At 45.2% G+C, this 19,580-nt stretch overlaps 1 pseudogene; it reads right to left on the bottom strand.

Moving 5' to 3' along the window:
• LOC129633916 (protein SET-like) overlaps nucleotides 1-19,580 on the bottom strand; it is a 35,285-nt pseudogene that overhangs the window by 11,381 nt on the left and 4,324 nt on the right.

Below are 19,580 nucleotides of genomic sequence, written 5' to 3' on the forward strand. Positions count from 1 at the left end.
CTAAAACTCATGGCCTGATACTCATGTGTCAACAGCCAATGTACTAAGGATTTGCTCAGTCGTGTCCGACTCTTTGCGACCCCATGGACTGTATCCCACCAGGCTCCTCCGTCCATGGGATTCTCCAGGCAAGAGTACTGGAGTGGGTTGCCATTTCCTCATACACTGTTCTTTTCTTTTTAAAGCACAATATTGAAACCTTTAAAAGGTATTTAAGGGTTTGGTCAAGTGAATATGATAAAGTGTATTTGTCTGTATAAAGAGAAACTGAAATCGTAGTCACTGTTATGTACTGACATTAGTTACAACCTAGTTTTAATTCTTAAAACAATTTGGATTAGCAAAGCTAAAAGGATGTTTCAGTTAAATGTTTTAAAGAGGTACAGATTTTTACAAGGACATAATATAAGTTATTGTTCTGTAGAAATATCCTATTAAATATTGTATGTCCCTCCCTCTGTACACTTTGTAAAAAAAGTAAAATACATAAAAAGAGAATCATATAGGGATGTGTGACATTATTGTAATTGTGTACTTGAGAATAACGTGCAAAAATGAAAATCAGAATATTTTCCTGCTTAAAAAAAAAACAAAATTCATGGCTTAATTAACTTTCACCAGAGGTCACTTTAAAAACAGAGAATCTGATAATGATTACAAAAATGGGGATTCTGATAAGAAAATAAGAATTACTTTTCTGAAGGTGATAAAATTGGCTGAGAATTTAAGAATAGGATGAGACATTACACCAAGCCTCATTATTAACCCCAGGAATGATATCCAGAGCGTGGCAGGCCCCAAGACTTCAAAACGAATCTTGTGGGTGGAAGGTCACAGGTAGGCTGACACAGGCCATTTCTAAGGCTGGCTGCTTCAGCCTAGATATCACACTCCCTCAACCAAACACCCGCTTCCCTGCCTGGCTAACCTCTAATTAATTCTTTGACAGCCAGTCCAACACCTCTTCCTCAGAAAAGTTTTGCTTGACCTAGGCCCTCACCTTGAAGCCTGGGTCGGGCTTTTCACCCTGTTGCTCCCTCAGTTCAGTGACTGCCTGGCGCCCCTCCATGGAGGAATAAGGACTGGCTGGCCTCTACCCCAGCTGCTCAAGACTCAGTCAACACTCACAGGATGGATGTGTTGACTTAAAAAAATATATACCACAAACTAAAAGTTGATAGCTGTGTTTAATTTGGTGGGAATTTTTAGGACTTCAAGTCCTGGAGACAGCATCTCAAGGGACCCTGAGACAACTGCTCCGAGGAAGGAGAAGAGCCAGAGTATAGAGAAGTTTGGCGACAAATGGCAGGCAGTCTGAACATCAAAAGGTTATTGTTAATTAAAGAAAACCAGATAACCCAAGTTAAGGAATTTAGCGCCTTTCTATATATGGGAAGATGCAAGAGTTTGGGCTCACTGAAATCCTTCCTTTCATGTGTATCTGAGCTATCCTGGGCCAGCACTCTATGTTTTTCACATCCTGAATTCCCTTGGGACTCACCATAGGGAGTGGCTGCCATCTGACAGCTGCCTGATCTCAGGTATTCTCCTTCCAGAGTGCCCTTAGGGCGCAGGAGCTCACATGGGAGGGAAGAAGTTACTGATGACTGCCACAACATTGCATACTGATAATGGCAGGAAATACTCCATTTCTTAGATGAGTGACTCCTCCATTGAAACTGCCACAAGTACCCAAGCCAGGCGGTCAGTGGAGCCAGGCCATGGGCACTGGGTGCAGGAGTGGAAGCTGCAGGGACACCCGCCCTTGCTGGGAGCACCCTCTCCTGTCATGCTGCCACACCCCAGCTGTTCCTGCAGCAAAGCAGGCCAAGTGGGAAGGGCCTCCAGAGGGCAGAGAAAAGCTCAGCGTCCAAAATACCAAAGAAGCTGTGTGAACATCAGAAGGGGGAAGACTGACCTGAAGGCTGGGCTGCCCCGAGGCCTGCAGGGCATGCTGCAGGGCTTGGCTGAAGAGATCGTTGGTGATGGGCGTCCCTGACTGGACGCTGGAGGACATTGGGGAGGTCCCTGAGGAGTGGCCCTAGAGACAGACCATGGTCAGTGCCACCCTCAGAGCCACCCCAGTCTCCCAGCACACACCCACTGCCGTCACATCACCCCACGGTGCCCTGGGTGCCTCACCACTGCCTCCCAGCAGGGGCCAGCAGGAGACAGCCACAGAGCCACCTAAAAGCTCTCTATGTGCGCAGGAAGGGTTCTGTACTCTTTTGCTCCAGGGAGATGGAAGGGGACCCCTGACCGAGCCTAGGACCCATATTGGCAGAGGAAAGACGGCTTTGCCGGCTGGAGTGACTGTCACCAGGAATGCTTAAGCCTGTGATGTACGCCTGGCCACTTTCAGGAATAAGTAAGGAACCATTATGCGACATGAGGTTCTTCCAACTGCTGAGAAGAGTCAGTCAAGCCTGGGATGAGCCCCAGACTTCTGAGCCTAAAGGCAGGTGAGGGGAGGTCACCTGAGCTGCAGTGGGAAATCCGCTGGGGCTCCAGGTAGAGCTCAGATCAAAGCAGATGGAGCACAAGGATCAGCAAAGGTAAACCCACTGTACCACTGGGCCCTTCTCCCTGGGGGCCCGGCCTGGACTTCCCACCCCTCTCTGCATACCTGAGGGCTCAGCCTGGACCTTCCCACCCCTCTCTCCATACCTCTCTCCAGAGTGCTGGCCAGGGCCAGGGCAGTGACCAGCTCGCTCTGGGTAATAGGCCGGGGCCTGGCAGCTCCACTGTACCCCAGGGAAGCTGGGCGGGAGCTGGGGCTGCTGCTTAAGGGCATGGACCTGGCACTCTGGGAGGGGAGGTGCCCAGATCAGGGTGGCAGCCCTGAGTGGTTCTCAGAAGAACCCCACCCCTGCTCTAGGAACAGTTCTTGGAGAGACTCCCCAGGCTGCCAGGGTCACAGCAATAGTGTGGCGCACCTGGGCCCCCACAGGGCCTCTGACCACCCCCAGCTGGGTGTGCCAGGTGCTGCGGAGGGCGCCTCCCCAGCACCATCTCCTGCAAATGGCAGGCAGCCCATCACTTACTGGGTGAAAGTCGTCCTCATCATCAGAGAGCCCTTCAAACAGGAAGCCACCTGGAGGAGGCAGGACAGATTTCAGGAGGAGGAACAGGAAGGCACAGGCGCTGCTCCAGAGTCTCGGTGCTAGTTACTCCAAATTCATGTTCTCATCTCTCCCCTGGAAAATTACAGGACAGATGCTCTCCTTGACTCAAACCCAGAGTTCCCAAGGAGCACCCTCTGCCAGCACTATACATAGCTGCGAGTAAAGCTAAGCCCTGGGCCACTGCCCATTCCTCAGGGGCCTGTGTCCCGCAGTCCAGGGGCTCACCTGGCATGTCCTGGTAGGTGCTGGAGGGCTTGTCCTGGGAAGAGGAATTGCAGCCCCCACCCCACTCCCCCGCCATGCTCTGACTAGGGCTGCCAGCAGTCTTGGAGCTTTACAGATCTTTCTGGCATGGCAGCACGCACACTCACTCACCCAACCCACACGCTCCCTGTAGGGACAGCCGTGGACCCACAGAGCCATGTGCATGCACTTCCTGCAGTGCCACACTCCTCAGGCATCCAGGCAGCATCTTATCCTGCTCCCCGCTTCCTGTGCCGGCTCCCTACGGTTCCAGACAGTAGAGCTGTAAGGTCTGCTCCTTGGGAGGTCTTCAGAGCTGCTGGCCTTCCAGAGCAGCAGCAGCATGCCAGGATGCAGGGGAGCAAGGCTTCGAGTGATAGGAATCAGAGTGGAGGTCGCGCTATCCACGGCCAGGGTGGGAATTTGGCCAGCAGACAGACTGAACAGGACCTCAGGCAGATCCCAGCACGAGGAGGCAGAATCAAATGCCTGACCCTACCTGGCCCCTCACAGCCTTCTGGCTGGCCTCCAGCCTACAGAGTAAGTGGTGCCAGCAGCCAAGGGAGACTTGCCACTTGCTACCTGGAATTCCGCAGGAAAATGCTGGTGGGCGGGGACAAGACAAACGATGCTCTTCTGCTAGTGGCCTCAGGTCCCTTCACTTCTCAAGGCCTCAGGTCCATTCCCCCCAACCCATGAAGTGATCAATGTAGATAGAAGTCAGTGAGGATCTCTGGAAGGGCACAGACAAGTCTAACAGCAGACCACCTTGCTAATGGCCAGCTAAGTATTTGGACATGAGGGCTGTGTTTCTCAGAGGATGGGCTGGCCTGAGTGGACATGGTTCCCTGGAGCCTATAGGCAGGAGCAAGGTGATCTCCCCTCAGGAAGGAGTGGTGGGGAGGGTGAAGGTAGGCAGAGGGTGGATGATCTGTGGGAAGCACTCAAAGCCCCACCATTGCTTTGCTCTGACAACAATAGGAATTTTCAACTTGGGCTGTTTCTCCCCCTTTTTCATTTTTCCTCCCATCCCCAGGCAGCAGTCTTCTGGGCTGCCCTGCCACACACAAACACCCTCCTCCCCAGATGGTCTATGCGCAGAGAATTTAAACTCATTTCTATGTGAGTGGGAGGGGATATAATTAAGAAGACTCTTTTTATTATCATGTTGAGGTAGTTTCCTTTTATTGCTTTTTACTGAACATTTTTATCTTGAAAGGGTGTTGAATTTTGTCAATGTTTTTTCTACATTGAGATGTGCATGTGTTTTTTTCCCCTTCATTTTGTTGATGTGGTATATTACATTGATCACTTTTTGTGTGTTGAACCATCTTTGCAATCCAGGAATAAATCTCACTTGGTCATGGTGTGTCATGGTGCATCTTTTGATATGCTACTGAATTCTGTCTATTAGTATTTTGTGATTTTTGCACCAAGGTTTATAAGGGATATTCAGTTCAGTTCAGTCGCTCAGTCGTGTCTGACTCTTTGCGACCCCATGAACCTCAGCATGCCAGGTCTCCCTGTCCATCACCAACTCCCGGAGTTTACCCAAACTCATGTCCACTGAGTTGGTGGTGCCATCCAGCCATCTCATCCTCTGTTGTCCCCTTCTCCTCCTGCCCCCAATCCCTCCCAGCATCAGGGTCTTTTCCAATGAGTCAGCTCTTTGCATCAGGTGGCCAAAATATTGGAGTTTCAGCTTCAGTATCAGTCCTTCCAATGAACACCCAGGACTGATCTCCGTTAGGATGGACTGGTTGGATCTCCTTGCAGTCCAAGGGACTCTCAAGAGTCTTCTCCAACACCACAGTTCAAAAGCATCAATTCTTTGGCGCTCAGCTTTCTTCACAGTCCAACTCTCACATCCATACATGACCCCTGGAAAAACCATAGCCTTGACTACATGGACCTGTATTAGACTGTAGTTTTCTTGTAGTGTCTTTGTCTGGCTTTGATGTCAAGGTAATGTCCTTGTAAAATGAGTTAGAAAGTGCTCCCTTTTCTTTGCTGCTGCTGCATAACTTCAGTTGTGTCCAACTCTGTGTGACCCCAAAGACGGCCTCCTACCAGGCTCCTCTGTCCTTGGGATTCTCCAGGCAAGAACACTGGAGTGGGTTGTCATTTCCTTCTCCAATGCATGAAAGTGAAAAGTGAAATTGAAGTCTCTCAGTCGTGCCTGACTCTTAGCGACCCCATGGACTGCAGCCTACCAGGCTCCTCCGTCCATGGGATTTTCCAGGCAAGAGTACTGGAGTGGGGTGCCATTGCCTTCTCTGCCCTCTTCTTTAGGCTTTTGGAAAAGTTTGAGAAGAATTAGTATTATTTATTTAAATGTTCAGTAGAATTTACCAGTGAAGTCATCAAGTCCAGGACTTTTCTTTGTTGGTAGTTTTTTGTTTTCATTGTCTTTTTTTTTTCAAAAGCTTCTCAGCACCATGTGGTTAATAAATTTTTGATTACTGATTCAATCTCCTTACTAGTTATAGCTCTATTCAGATACTCTGTTCATGGTTTAGTCTTCGTAGGTTTTGTGTTTGTAGCAGTTTGTGCATTTTATTTAGCTTATCCAACTTGTTAGCATAGAACTGTCATAGCAGTCTCCTATTCTAAGTCGCTTCAGTCGTGCCCGACTCTGTGCGACCCCAGAGACGGCAGCCCACCAGGCTCCCCCGTCCCTGGGATTCTCCAGGCAAGAACACTGGAGTGGGTTGCCATTTCCTTCTCCAATGCATGAAAGTGAAAAGTGAAAGTGAAGTCGCTCAGTTGTGTCCAACTCTTAGCGACCCCATGGACTGCAGCCCACCAGGCTCCTCTGCCCATGGGATTTTCCAGGCAAGAGTACTGGAGTGGGGTGCCATCGCCTTCTCCAAGCACTCTCCTATAGTCCTTTTTATTTTCATAGAATCGGGTACTGTTCCCATTTTCATTTCTCATTTTAGTAATTTGAATCTTCTCTCTTTTCTTCTTAGTCTAGTTAAAGGTCTGTCAATTTTGTTGATCTTTTCAAAGAACCAACTTTTGGTTTCATTGATTTTTTCTATTGTTTTTTTCTTCTCGATTTCACTTATCTTTGCTCTAATGTTTACCATTTCCTTCCTCCTACTAGCTTTGGGTTTAGTTTTTTCGTTTAGATTTAGTTCCTTAAGTTGTAAAGTAGGTTGTTGATTTGAGACCTCTTTTTGTTTTCTTTTCTTCAGTTCTATTGAGGTATAATTGACATACAGCACAGCAGATTTACTCTCTTAACAACTTTCATATGTAACATACAGCAGTGTTGACCGTATTTATCATGCTGTACATCACATCCCTAATATTTATTTGTCTTATAACTGGAAATTTGTACTTTTGACTCCCTTTATCTAATTCTCCCTCTCACTTCCCCCCACCTTTGGTAATCATAAATATGATCTCTTTTTCCACGAACTTGTTTGTTTTTGAAGTATAAACAACCTTCAACACTATGTTAGCTCCTGTTACACAACACAGTGATTTGATATTTCTATACATCTCAAAATGTTCATCACAGTAAGTCTAGTTACAATAAGTCACTATACAAAGATATTATATGGTTACTGACTATATTCTCCACACTGCACATTTCATGTTCAAGACTTATTTATTTTGGAACTGGAAGTTTGTACCTCTTAATCTCCTTCTATTTCTTTTCTCCTCCTACCTCTCTCCCCTGTGGAAACCACCTGTTTAATCTCTGTATCTGTTTTGTTTTGTTCTATCTGTATCTCATTTGTTTTATTGTTTAGGTTCTACATATATGAGAAAACATACAGTATTCTCTTTCTCTGACTTATTGTGCTAAGCATAATACCCTCTAGGTCCAGTCATGTTGTCACGAGTGGCAAGATTTCGTTCTTTCCTTATGGCTGAATAATATTCCATTCTGTGTGTGTGTGTGTGTGATTGTACACAACACATCTTCTTTATCCATTCATCTATTGATGGGAATTTATCTTGTATCCATATCTTGGCCATTGTAAATAATGCTGCAATGAACTTACGGGTGTATATATCTATTCTAATTAGAGTTTTAGTTTTCTTCAGATAAATACCCAGGAATAGAATTGCTGGATCATTTGGTAGTTCTATTTTTCATTTTTTGGGGGAATCTCCATACTGTTTTCCTAAGTGGCTGCACCAATTTCCATTCCCAACAGTGTACAAGGTTCCCTTTTCTCTCCATCCTCATTGACAATTGTTGTCATTTTGGATAGTAAGAGCCATTCTGACAGGCACAAGGTAATAGCTCATTGTAGTTTTGATTTACATTTCCCTGATTAGTGATGATGAGCATCTTCCGTTGCCTGTTGGCCTTCTGTATGTTCTTGTTTTTTAATGTAAGTATTTATAGTTATAAATTCCCATCAGCACCACTTTCACTGTGTCCCAGAAGTTTTGGTGTGTTGCTTTCATTTTCAATCATCTCTACATATTTTCTAATTTCCTCTCTGACTTCTTCTTTGATCCATTGGTTATTTAAAAGTGTATTGTTTTAAAAAAAAGTGTATTGTTTAGTATCCACAATTTTGTATACTTTCCAGTTTTCTTTACGTTAGTGATTTCTAGTTTTATCTTGTGGTGAGAGAAGATGCTTTGTATGATGTGTCTCATAATCTACTGAGACTTAACTTGTGGCCTAATATACAGATTTTGGGCTCCAAAGTCACTGCAGATGGTGAGTGCAGCCATGAAATTAAAAGACGCCTGCTCCTTGGAAGAAAAGTTATGACCAACCTAGATAGCATATTAAAAAGCAGAGACATTAATTTGCCAACAAAGGTCCGTCTAGTCAAAGCTATGGTTTTTCCAGTAGTCATGTATGGATGTGAGAGTTGGACCATAAAGAAAGCTGAGTGCCAAAGAATTGATGCTTTCGACTGTGGTGTTGGAGAAGACTGTTGAGAGCCCCTTGGACTGCAAGGAGATCCAACCAGTCCATCCTAAAGGAAATCAGTCCTGAATATTCATTGGAAGGACTGATGCTGAAGCTGAAACTCCAATACTTTGGCCACCTGATGCAAAGAACTGACTCATTTGAAACACCCTGATGCTGGGAAAGATTGAGGGCAGGAGGGGAAGGGGACGACAGAGGATGAGCTGGTTGGATGGCATCACTGACTCGATGGACATGGGTTTGGGTGGTCTCCAGGAGTTGGTGATGGACAGGGAGGCCTGGTGTGCTGCGGTTCATGGGGTTGCAAAGAGTCAGACACGACTGAGCGACGAATTGAACTGAACTGATCTGATGTATTTGAAACTACAAATTAAAAGAGCATAACACATGTACTTCCCAGGTAGTTCAGTGGTTAAGAATCGCCTGCCAGTGCAGGAGACACAGGTTCGATCCCTGGTCCAGGAATATTCCACCTGCTGTGGGGCAACTAAGCCCATGTGCCACAACTACTGAAGCCTGCATGCCCTGCAACCTGTGCTCTGCAACGAGAAGCCACTGCAGTAAGAAGCCCGCATAACACAGTGAAAGAGTAGCCCCCACTTGATGCAACTAGAGAAAGCCTCTGTGCAGCAATGAAGACTCAGTGCAGCCAAAAATAAATAAATTGACTAATTAAAGAAAAAGGAGCATACCACATGTTTGAGACTATTGTCCTTAAAACAAGCAACACCAAGATGTAGTCTGGTAAATTTACTGGTTAAAAAAAGAGATAAAAATAGGTAACTAGGCAAAAAAAAAAAAAAAGAGATGGCTGGGTATAAGCAGTCCTGCATCACAGGCCCCCAGCCAGGCCATCCCTGGGGCTCGGATCCTGTGGGAACCAATCAGACCTGACCCCTCTGGTGACCCCACCCTCCCACCACAATCAGATCAGATCAGATCAGTCGATCAGTCGTGTCCGACTCTTTCCGACCCCATGAATCGCAGCACGCCAGGCCTCCCTGTCCATCACCAACTCCCAGAGTTCACTGAGACTCACATCCATCGAGTCAGTGATGCCATCCAGCTATCTCATCCTCTGTCGTCCCCTTCTCCTCTTGCCCCCAATCCCTCCCAGCATCAGAGTCTTTTCTAATGAGTCAACTCTTTGCATGAGGTGGCCAAAGTACTGGAGTTTCAACTTTAGCATCATTCCTTCCAAAGAAATCCCAGGGCTGATCTCCTTTAGAATGGACTGGTTGGATCTCCTTGCAGTCCAAGGGACTCAAAAGAGTCTTCTCCAACACCACAGTTCAAAAGCATCAATTCTTTGGCGCTCAGCCTTCTTTACGGTCCAACTCTCACATCCATACATGACCACTGGAAAAACCATAGCCTTGACTAGATGAACCTTTGTTGGCAAAGTAATGTCTCTGCTTTTGAATATGCTATCTAGGTTGGTCATAACTTTCCTTCCAAGGAGTAAGTGTCTTTTAATTTCATGGCTGCAGTCACCATCTGCAGTGATTTTGGAGCCCAGAAAAATAAAGTCTGACACTGTTTCCACTGTTTCCCCATCTATTTCCCATGAAGTGATGGGACCGGATGCCATGATCTTCGTTTTCTGAATGTTGAGCTTTAAGCCAACTTTTTCACTCTCCACTTTCACTTTCATCAAGAGGTTTTTAAGTTCCTCTTCACTTTCTGCCATAAGGGTGGTGTCATCTGCATATCTGAGGTTATTGATATTTCTCCCGGCAATCTTGATTCCAGCTTGTGTTTCTTCCAGTCCAGCGTTTCTCATGATGTACTCTGCATATAAGTTAAATAAACAGGGTGACAATATACAGCCTTGACGTACTCCTTTTCCTATTTGGAACCAGTCTGTTGTTCCATGTCCAGTTCTAACTGTTGCTTCCTGACCTGCATACAGATTTCTCAAGAGGCAGATCAGGTGGTCTGGTATTCCCATCTCTTTCAGAATTTTCCACAGTTTATTGTGATCCACACAGGCTTTGGCATAGTCAATAAAGCAGAAATAGATGTTTTTTGGAACTCTCTTGCTTTTTCCATGATCCAGTGGATGTTGGCAATTTGATCTCTGGTTCCTCTGCCTTTTCTAAAACCAGCTTGAACATCTTGAAGTTCACGGTTCACATATTGCTGAAGAGTGGCTTGGAGAATTTTAAGCATTACTTTACTAGTGTGTGAGATGAGTGCAATTGTGCGGTAGTTTGAGCATTCTTTGGCATTTCCTTTCTTTGGAATTGGAATGAAAACCGACTTTTTCCAGTCCTGTGGCCACTGCTGAGTTTTCCAAATTTGCTGTCATATTGAGTGCAGCACTTTCACAGCATCATCTTTCAGGATTTGGAATAGCTCAACTGGAATTCCATCACCTCCACTAGCTTTGTTCGTAGTGATGCTTTCTAAGGCCCACTTGACTTCACATTCCAGGATGTCTGGCTCTAAGTGAGTGATCACACCATCGTGATCATCTGGGTCATGAAGATCTTTTTTGCACAGTTCTTCTGTGTATTCTTGCCATCTCTTCTTAATATCTTCTGCTTCTGTTAGGTCCATACCATTTCTGTCCTTTATCGACCCCATCTTTGCATGAAATGTTCCTTTGGTATCTCTGATTTTCTTGAAGAGATCTCTAGTCTTTCCCATTCTGTTCTTTTCCTCTATTTCTTTGCACTGATGGCTGAGGAAGGCTTTCTTATCTCTTCTTGCTATTCTTTGGAACTCTGCATTCAGATGTTTATATATTTCCTTTTTTCCTTTGCTTTTCGCTTCTCTTCTTTTCACAGCTATTTGTAAGGCCTCTCCAGACAGCCATTTTGCTTTTTTGCATTTCTTTTCCATGGGGATGGTCTTGATCCCTGTCTCCTGTACAGTGTCATGAACCTCATTCCATAGTTCATCAGGCACTCTATCTATCAGATCTAGGCCCTTAAATCTATTTCTCACTTCCACTGTATAATCATAGGGGATTTGATTTAGGTCATACCTGAATGGTCTAGTGGTTTTCCCTACTTTCTTCAATTTAAGTCTGAATTTGGCAATAAGGAGTTCATGGTCTGAGCCACAGTCAGCTCCTGGTCTTGTTTTTGCTGACTGTATAGAGCTTCTCCATCTTTGGCTGCAAAGAATATAATCAATCTGATTTCAATGTTGACCATCTGGTGATGTCCATGTATAGAATCTTCTCTTGTGTTGTTGGAAGAGGGTGTTTGTTATGACCAGTGCATTTTCTTGGCAAAACTCTATTAGTCTTTGCCCTGCTTCATTCCGTATTCCAAGGCCAAATTGGCCTGTTACTCCAGGTGTTTCTTGACTTCCTACTTTTGCATTCCAGTCCCCTATAATGAAAAGGACATCTTTTTTGGGTGTTAGTTCTAAAAGGTCTTGTAGTCTTCATAGACCATTCAACTTCAGCTTCTTCAGTGTTACTGGTTAGGGCATAGACTTGGATTACTGTGATATTGAATGGTTTGCCTTGGAAACGAACAGAGATCATTCTGTCGTTTTTGAGAGCACAATACCAGCAACCAACTGTCTGGGACAAGTGTGACCTTCTGTGGAGGGGGTTTTCCTAAAGCGGGGCTGCCTGCTGGAGCATCATTCTTCCTCATCAGCGCTGGGTGCTGTCACCCTCTGGTCCTCACCGTCCCCGCATCCTCACTGCCCATGAAAGAGGGCTGCTCAGGGGAGGGGGAGTGGTCACTAGGACGGGGGGCAGTGGCATTATCTGTGAAGAGATCAACAAGGGAAGGGCCCACAGTCGGTCTGGACAAGGACAGCCTTCCAAGCTGACCCACTGACCCAACAGGCCTTGAATGCTAACCTCAAGGAGCCCTTTGAGAGCAGGCATGGGGCGGGCTCCGAGAATGGCAGGAATGCGGTATCCAGCAGGGAGTGCCTGCAGCAGGCAGCCAGGGAGGCCCGGGCACGGGGCAGGAGCCAGGCCACCCTCCGACTGGAGGCCCAACCACAGCTGTCAGGAGCCTCCTCCCATAGTCGGGCCCCACCCTGGATCACCAGACCCACCTCACACCCACACCAGAGGAAGAAGAGGGAAGGCCCACACAGGGCCCAGGAATTAGCCCTCAGGCTTACCATCCTGTGGAAGCCCACAGGTCAAGGAGAAGGGAAGGGAACATGGCTGAGCTGAGGGGCCTGGGGGCTAGAGAGACGGTGCCACTGGCCCACACAGAACATGGGAGACAGAGCAGGGCCAGGCAGCGGCTCAGGTTTCTGGAGCTCATTGCCTGCTCCAGCTCAGGACCACGGCCTGGACTTCTGTGAGAGCATCCTGATCTTCCAAAGCCGTCCATCCCCTTCTCTTGGCCTCCCTGTGTCGTCTCCTGCTCTCTACCCTACATTCCCTTGCTGGCCAAGGGAAAAGTCACTGACCTGGTAACTAGAGGGATTGACCACCTACCATCCTTCCAGATAGGACTCTGACCTCCAGGGGCTTTTAGCAATCAAAGCCTTAAACTCGAAGGAATGACTGTGGAACTTTGTGTGTCAGATCAGTGGACGGAAACCTTTTCAGTGGAGAAGGTGAGGGGCAAAGGAGCAAACGTTTCATTGTTGCCTCTCGCAGAATAGCAGGGAGGAGGGCCCCGGAAGCCACTCCTTGTATCCAGAAGCCCAGTTTTTGTGTGGCAGGGCCCTGAGCTAAGGGTTGCAATTGCTGTTGGGGTGCTGGTGACACTCGGCAGGGCAGGGCAGGGCTCCGGACAGCTGCCTGATGGGGGAGAGCTGCTGAGCTAGGGCAGGTACCAGTACCCTGGTACCTGAGTACCCTGGGGTGGTACTCAGCTCTTAGTGGCCTTGGAGGTGAGCCTCTCTTTATCAGCCATGGGAACAGTGAGCTGTATGCTGGGCCACTGGGGAGGGTCCTTTGGTCCACCAAGGTCAGCTGTGGGTGGGAGGGGAGCATACCTCACGTGCGGAGGGAAGTAGCAGATATAGAATGAAAGGGCATATGCAAATATAAATGTAAACTTTTCTCAGTAATTATATCAGTGATTGTAGTATTCATATTATGCTGGAGACTGTTGTGTATGCAATGTGGGATAGAGTGAGTAATTATGGAATACTCCTTATGTTCTTGAGAACTAGGATTCTCAGTGTGGAAAAGAAAAGAAACATGTAATATAAAAAGGTTACATAAACCCTTGTAGTCTTGAATTTGAAGTAGCAGTATAAATTATCTCTATTTCTATCTTTTAAGTATAGCTCTAGATATAAATAGAGATATAGACATAGATCTAGTTCTCTCCACTAAAGCAGCTTAGAAATAATGACCAATCCAGTAGAAATGAGTATCCCTAGTGGAGAAGGCAATAGCAACCCACTCCAGTACTCTTGCCTGGAAAATCCCATGGACGGAGGAGCATGGTAGGCTTCAGTCCATGGGGTCACGAAGAGTCAGACACGACTGAGTGACTTCACTTTTACTTTTCACTTCCATGCATTGGAGAAGGAAGTGGCAACCCACTCCAGTGTTCTTGCCTGGAGAATCCCAGGGACGGGGGAGCCTGGTGGGCTGCCGTCTATGGGGTCGCACAGAGTCGGATACGACTGAAGCGACTTAGCAGCAGTGCCAGGTTGTGGTCTTGAGATTCAATTTTCCACTCAACACAATCTGAACTTTCTGAAGAAATGCCTCATTGTTGTTTGGTGCAGGAAATGTAAAGAAGAGGCAAATGTAAACTCTTGCCATGCCACATGGTAAGGCAATGATCAGAACCTTTTAGGTTAAATGTTAACATGACTCAGGCATAAGCTGAAGAGACTCCACTGTGATGATGGTGCTGATCTTGGGTGGCCTTGGCCTGCAACTGTTTGAAGCGGAGCTTGGGTCCCCAGTTGGAGATTGAGGACAGGTTGCAGCAGTCAGAGCACCACATCCTAATCACTGGACCAGTGGTCAGTGACAAGGGCCTTGGCCTTTCAGCTTTGTAGAAAAGAACTGCCACAAAGACAGAAAGTAGTGAAACAAATAAAGTATTTATTAGGAGGAAAAACAGAGTACAGTACATGTAGATAGACACACAGGCAGACTCAGAGAGAGAGAGAAAGAGAGAGAGGGAGGCTGATTCGTGTCAGTGTGGCAGTTTGAATTACTTTTATGAGGCATTGCTTCCTCCCATGTGTAAGCACGCATCTCTCCAAGACGGATTCTACTGCAAAGGCCTGTGGATAGAGCATCTCTTGACATCACTCCCCTTTGATCTCCAAGGAGCCTTTCTGTGCATGTGTGGTCACGGAGGTCTTCTGACTTCAATAATGAGAAATATTTGATCTGGGCAGGGCCCAGCCTCCTCCCTTAATGGTCTTGCTATGCTCTTTTGAAAAGACCCTGATACTGGGAAAGATTGAAGCCGGGAGGAGAAGGGGATGACAGAGGATGAGATGGTTGGATGGCATCACCGACTCAATGGACATGAGTGAGTCAACTCTGGGAGTTGGTGATGGAAAGGGAGGCCTGGCATGTTGCAGTCCATGGGGTTGCAGAGTTGGACACGACTGAGTGACTGAACTGAAATGAACTGATGCTTATCTTGGAGTTTCAGTCCAAAGGGAATAAATCTCCAATAGCTTTACCCTGGCCCACGGGGAGAGGTGGGTGGTCCATCTACTTTCTGCCTCAGTACAACAGATTTCAATATGAGCAAATGCAGGTAAATATATTGTAGAAAATGGGAGCCATTTTGGAGAAGGTAAAATTATAGAGGGGAAGACTAGGAAAGAATATGTAGTGTGAATTGGAATTTGAAGTATTGGTATTAGAACATAATAACTGTTGTTCAGTTGCTTCAGTTCAGTTCAGTTCAGTTGCTCAGTTGTGTCTGACCCTTTGCGACCCCATGGACAGCAGTGGGCCAGGCCTCCCTGTCCATCACCAACTCCCGGAGTTTACTCAAAACTCATGTCCATTGAGTTGGTGATGCCATCTAATCCTGTCGTCCCCTTTTCCTCCTGCCTTCAATCTTTCCCAGCATCAGGGTCTTTCCCAGTCAGTTCTTTGCATCAGGTGGCCGAAGTATTGGAATTTCAGCTTCAGCATCAGTCCTTCCAATGAATATTCAGGACTGATCTCCTTTAGGATGGACTTGTTGGATATCCTTGCCGTCGTCCAAGGGACTCTCAAGAGTCTTCTTCAACGCCACAGTTCAAAAGAATCAATTCTTCAGCGCTCAGCTTTCTTTATAGTCCAACTCTCACATCCATACATAACTACTGGAAAAAACATAGCTTTGACTATATGGACCTTTGTTGACAAAGTAATGTCTCTGCTTTTTAATATGCTGTCTAGGTTGGACATAACTTTTCTTCCAAGGAGCAAGCGTCTTTTAATTTCATGGCTGCAGTCACCATCTGCAGTGATTTTGGAGCCCCCCAAAATAAAGTCAGTCACTATTTCCATTGTTTCCCCACCTGTTTGCCATGAAGTGATGGGACCAGATGCCATGATCTTCGTTTTCTGAATGTTGAGTTTTAAGCCAACTTTTTCACTCTCCACTTTCACTTTCATCAAGAGGCTCTTTGGTTCTTTGCTTTCTGCCATAAGGGTGGTGTTATCTGTATATCTGAGGTTATTGATATTTCTCCTGGCAATCTTGATTCTAGCCTGTGCTTCATCCGGGTCAGGGTTTCTCATGATGTACTCTGCATATAAGTTAAATAAGCAGGGTGACAACATACAGCCTTGACATACTCCTTTCCTGATTTGGAACCAGTCTGTTGTTCTGTGTCCAGTTCTAATTGTTGCTTCCTGACCTGCATACAGATTTCTCAGGAGGCAGGTCAGCTTCAGTCACTAAGTTGTGTCTAACTCTTTGCAATCCGATGGACTGTAGCATGCCAGGTTCCTCTGTCCTCCACTATCTCCTGGAGTTTGTTCAAACTCCTGTCTATTGAGTTGGTGATGATATCCAACCATCTCATCCTCTGCAGCCCCCTTCTCCTTTTGCCTTTAATCTCTCTCAGCATCAGGGTCTTTTCCAATGTGTCGGCTCTTTGCATCAGGCGGCCAAAGTATTAGAGCTTGAACTTCAGCATCAGTCCTTCAAATGAATATTCAGGGTTGATTTCTTTTAGGATTGATTGGTTTGATTGCCTTGCTGTCCAAGGCACTCTGAAGAGTCTTCTCCAGCAGGACAGTTTGAAAACATCAATTCTTTGGTGCTCAGCCTTCTTTATGGTCCAACTCTCACATCGGTATGTAACTACTGGAAAAACCATAGCTTTGACTAGATGGACCTTTATCAGCAAAGTGATGTCTCTGCTTTTTAAATTTGCTATCTAGGTTTGTTATAGCCTTCCATCCAAGAAGCAAGGGTCTTCTAATTTCATGGCTACAGTCCCAGTATGCAGAGAGGGTAATGGGGCATCGTATCTACAACTTGGTTTCAAATGACTTAGGGGTGGAGGTGGGAGAATAATACATAGGGTGAGAAAGAATGATAAGGTAAAAATGTCAACAGTTTGGGGCTTTGGGTGGTAAGAGGGAATTATTTTGTACTATTTTTGCAACTTTATTGTAAACTTGAAATTACTGTAAAATAAAAGTAAAAATGTCACATTTGCAAAGACAATCTACGCACATGGGAAAATATTCAAGTTATGTGAATTATGCAGTTTACTAACATGTGCAGTATAACCTAAATTTTGTTGAATAAAAATTTAATTCAATAAAACTGTATAGTTTTAGAAGCATTAAAAAAGTTGTTATCTGTTAGTGATAAAGCCATGGTAAAGCAAATTAAATTTGGAGGACTTAAGCTACTAGATGCCGGACCTACTGTAAAGCTACACAAGTGGCACAAAAATAATTAGTGGACAGAACAGAGTCAGACATTGACCGATACGTAACAGTCACCTTATGACGGAGCTGGCAGGGAAATTCAGTGGGGACGCGATTGAAAAAAAACCATAGCGATCAACTGATACCCATAAGGAAAATAAGAACCTTGATTCCTATCTCACTTTACACTTAAAAGGTAATATGAAATTAATCATACACCTAAATGTGAAAGATAAAACTTACAGAAGAAAACATAGGAAAATACTTCATAATTAGGGCAGAAAGTTTTTAAATAGGACACTAAAGGCTCTATCCATCAAAATAAACTTTTATAAATTAGACTTGTAAGAAATTCTTTAAAAGTACCATTAAGGACTTCCCTGGTTGTTCAGTGGTTAAGACTCCACGCTTTCACTGCAGCGGGCACAGGTTCGATCCCTGGTTGGGGAACTAAGATCCCACGTGCCATGCAGCGTGGCCAAAGAAACCTCCTCCCAAAAAACATTTTGAGCATGCTAACTTTTAATTATTTTTTTTCACATCTTTAGGTTTTATGCTTTTTATTCATACAGATCTGGTTTTTGTTGATTTCTGTAAAAGAATTTGATTAAAATTTTAAAACTGTAGACCTCAAGTGACATGTTGTCTGCTTTTCCCCCTTATTAAAAAAGCAGACTTCAGCTAGTCAACTTCACTCACACAAAAGTCACTGACTACACAATTCCTCCTGCCACTGAATCTTTAATTTCTTAATAGAATGCCCCAGTTTAACTGTATGTTAAAATGCCAGGACCAATCTTGGACTTTTCTGGGAAAGTTTGGCCACAAAGTTACCCAAAGTACAGTACTAGGGTTTCAAATTCTCAGGGAAGACTATTCTTTCATACATCAACTCCCCTTTCACTGCCCTGCCTTCCAAGCCAGAGAACTTCTCTTGTTTTCTTAGAGCTGATGCATGGTTTTGAGTTTTTTGTTTTTTTGTACTCTGCCCTTTTACTTAGGATGGAGCTCTTTTAACGTTTTCAACTTTATGTAGTGGTATGTGTTATCAGTTTTAATTGCTCAGAGGCCTAGTCCAGTGTTTTGGTGTTAAAACAAAAATCTCCAAGCAAGGCTTCCAGGACCACTTCAGTTCAGTTCAGTCACTTAGTCGTGTCCGACTCTTTGCGACCCCATGAATTGCAGCACGCCAGGCCTCCCTGTCCATCACCAACTCCCGGAGTTCACTCGGACTCACGTCCATCGAGTCAGTGATGCCATTCAGCCATCTCATCCTCTGTCGTCCCCTTCTCCTCCTGCCCCCAATCCCTCCCAGCATCAGAGTCTTTTCCAATGAGTCAACTCTTCGCATGAGGTGGCCAAAGTACTGGAGTTTCAGCTTTAGGATCATTCCTTCCAAAGAACACCCAGGGCTGATCTCCTTTAGAATGGACTGGTTGGATCTCCTTGCAGTCCAAGGGACTCTCAAGAGTCTTCTCCAACACCACAGTTCAAAAGCATCAATTCTTTGGAGCTCAGCCTTCTTCACAGTCCAACTCTCACATCCATACATGACCACTGGAAAAACCATAGCCTTGACTAGACGGACCTTTGTTGGCAAAGTAATGTCTCTGCTTTTCAATATGCTATCTAGGTTGGTCGTAACTTTCCTTCCAAGAAGTAAGCATCTTTTAATTTCATGGCTGCAATCCAGGACCACTTACCTCTCTGTAAAGGTGATCATCAGCTTCCAAAGCTCACTGCCTTTTTCCAGTTACCCCTTCATTTCTGGTATCAGAATATTCCCCACAACTATCTGGTTTTTTTTTGTGTGTTTTTTTTTTTAATCGGAGGATAATTGCTTTACAATGTTGTGCTGGTTTCTGCCATCTAACAGTGGGAATCAGCCATAAGTATATATATATATACATTCCCTCCCTTTTGAACCTCCCTCCCACCCCCACCCCCAATCCCATCCCTCTAGACATCACAGAGTGCTAGGCTCCCTGTGTGATTTTTAATAAATGTATTATTTTATACATTTTTGTTTGTAGCAGGAGTACTTGCAGATGATTTTCATTTGCTATCTTGCCAGACCTAGAAATTGCCATATTAATTTTATAAAGTTATTTTAAAAATGCAAATGTACACTCTTATAATTTGCTTTCCAATAGCTAATGATTGGGCAAATAGTCTCTTGAAGGATTAATGAAAAACTTTTCACTACTTTCTCTGGGAAAGCTAATGAGGGTATTGTCTCCAAATATGGACAGACTGACTGAAGGACTGTCTTTTTTACCAAGTATGGTCATCCTTCTTTGTCTTCTGTCCAGACCTCTAATTCTATCTGGAATCTGACCCTGCTTCTGATCACAGCACCTACTTGGTAAACTGGTTCCCAAAGAACCTGCTTGGTCCTGCGTTACATCTTCATTCATTTACTCATTTAATAATCTATCATTACAAAACTCAGAGAGGCTTACCTCCATTCCTGGGAGCAACAAGCCATAGCAAGACA

This window comes from Bubalus kerabau, chromosome 19 (genome assembly GCF_029407905.1).
Source record: "Bubalus kerabau isolate K-KA32 ecotype Philippines breed swamp buffalo chromosome 19, PCC_UOA_SB_1v2, whole genome shotgun sequence".
Lineage (NCBI taxonomy): Eukaryota > Metazoa > Chordata > Mammalia > Artiodactyla > Bovidae > Bubalus > Bubalus kerabau.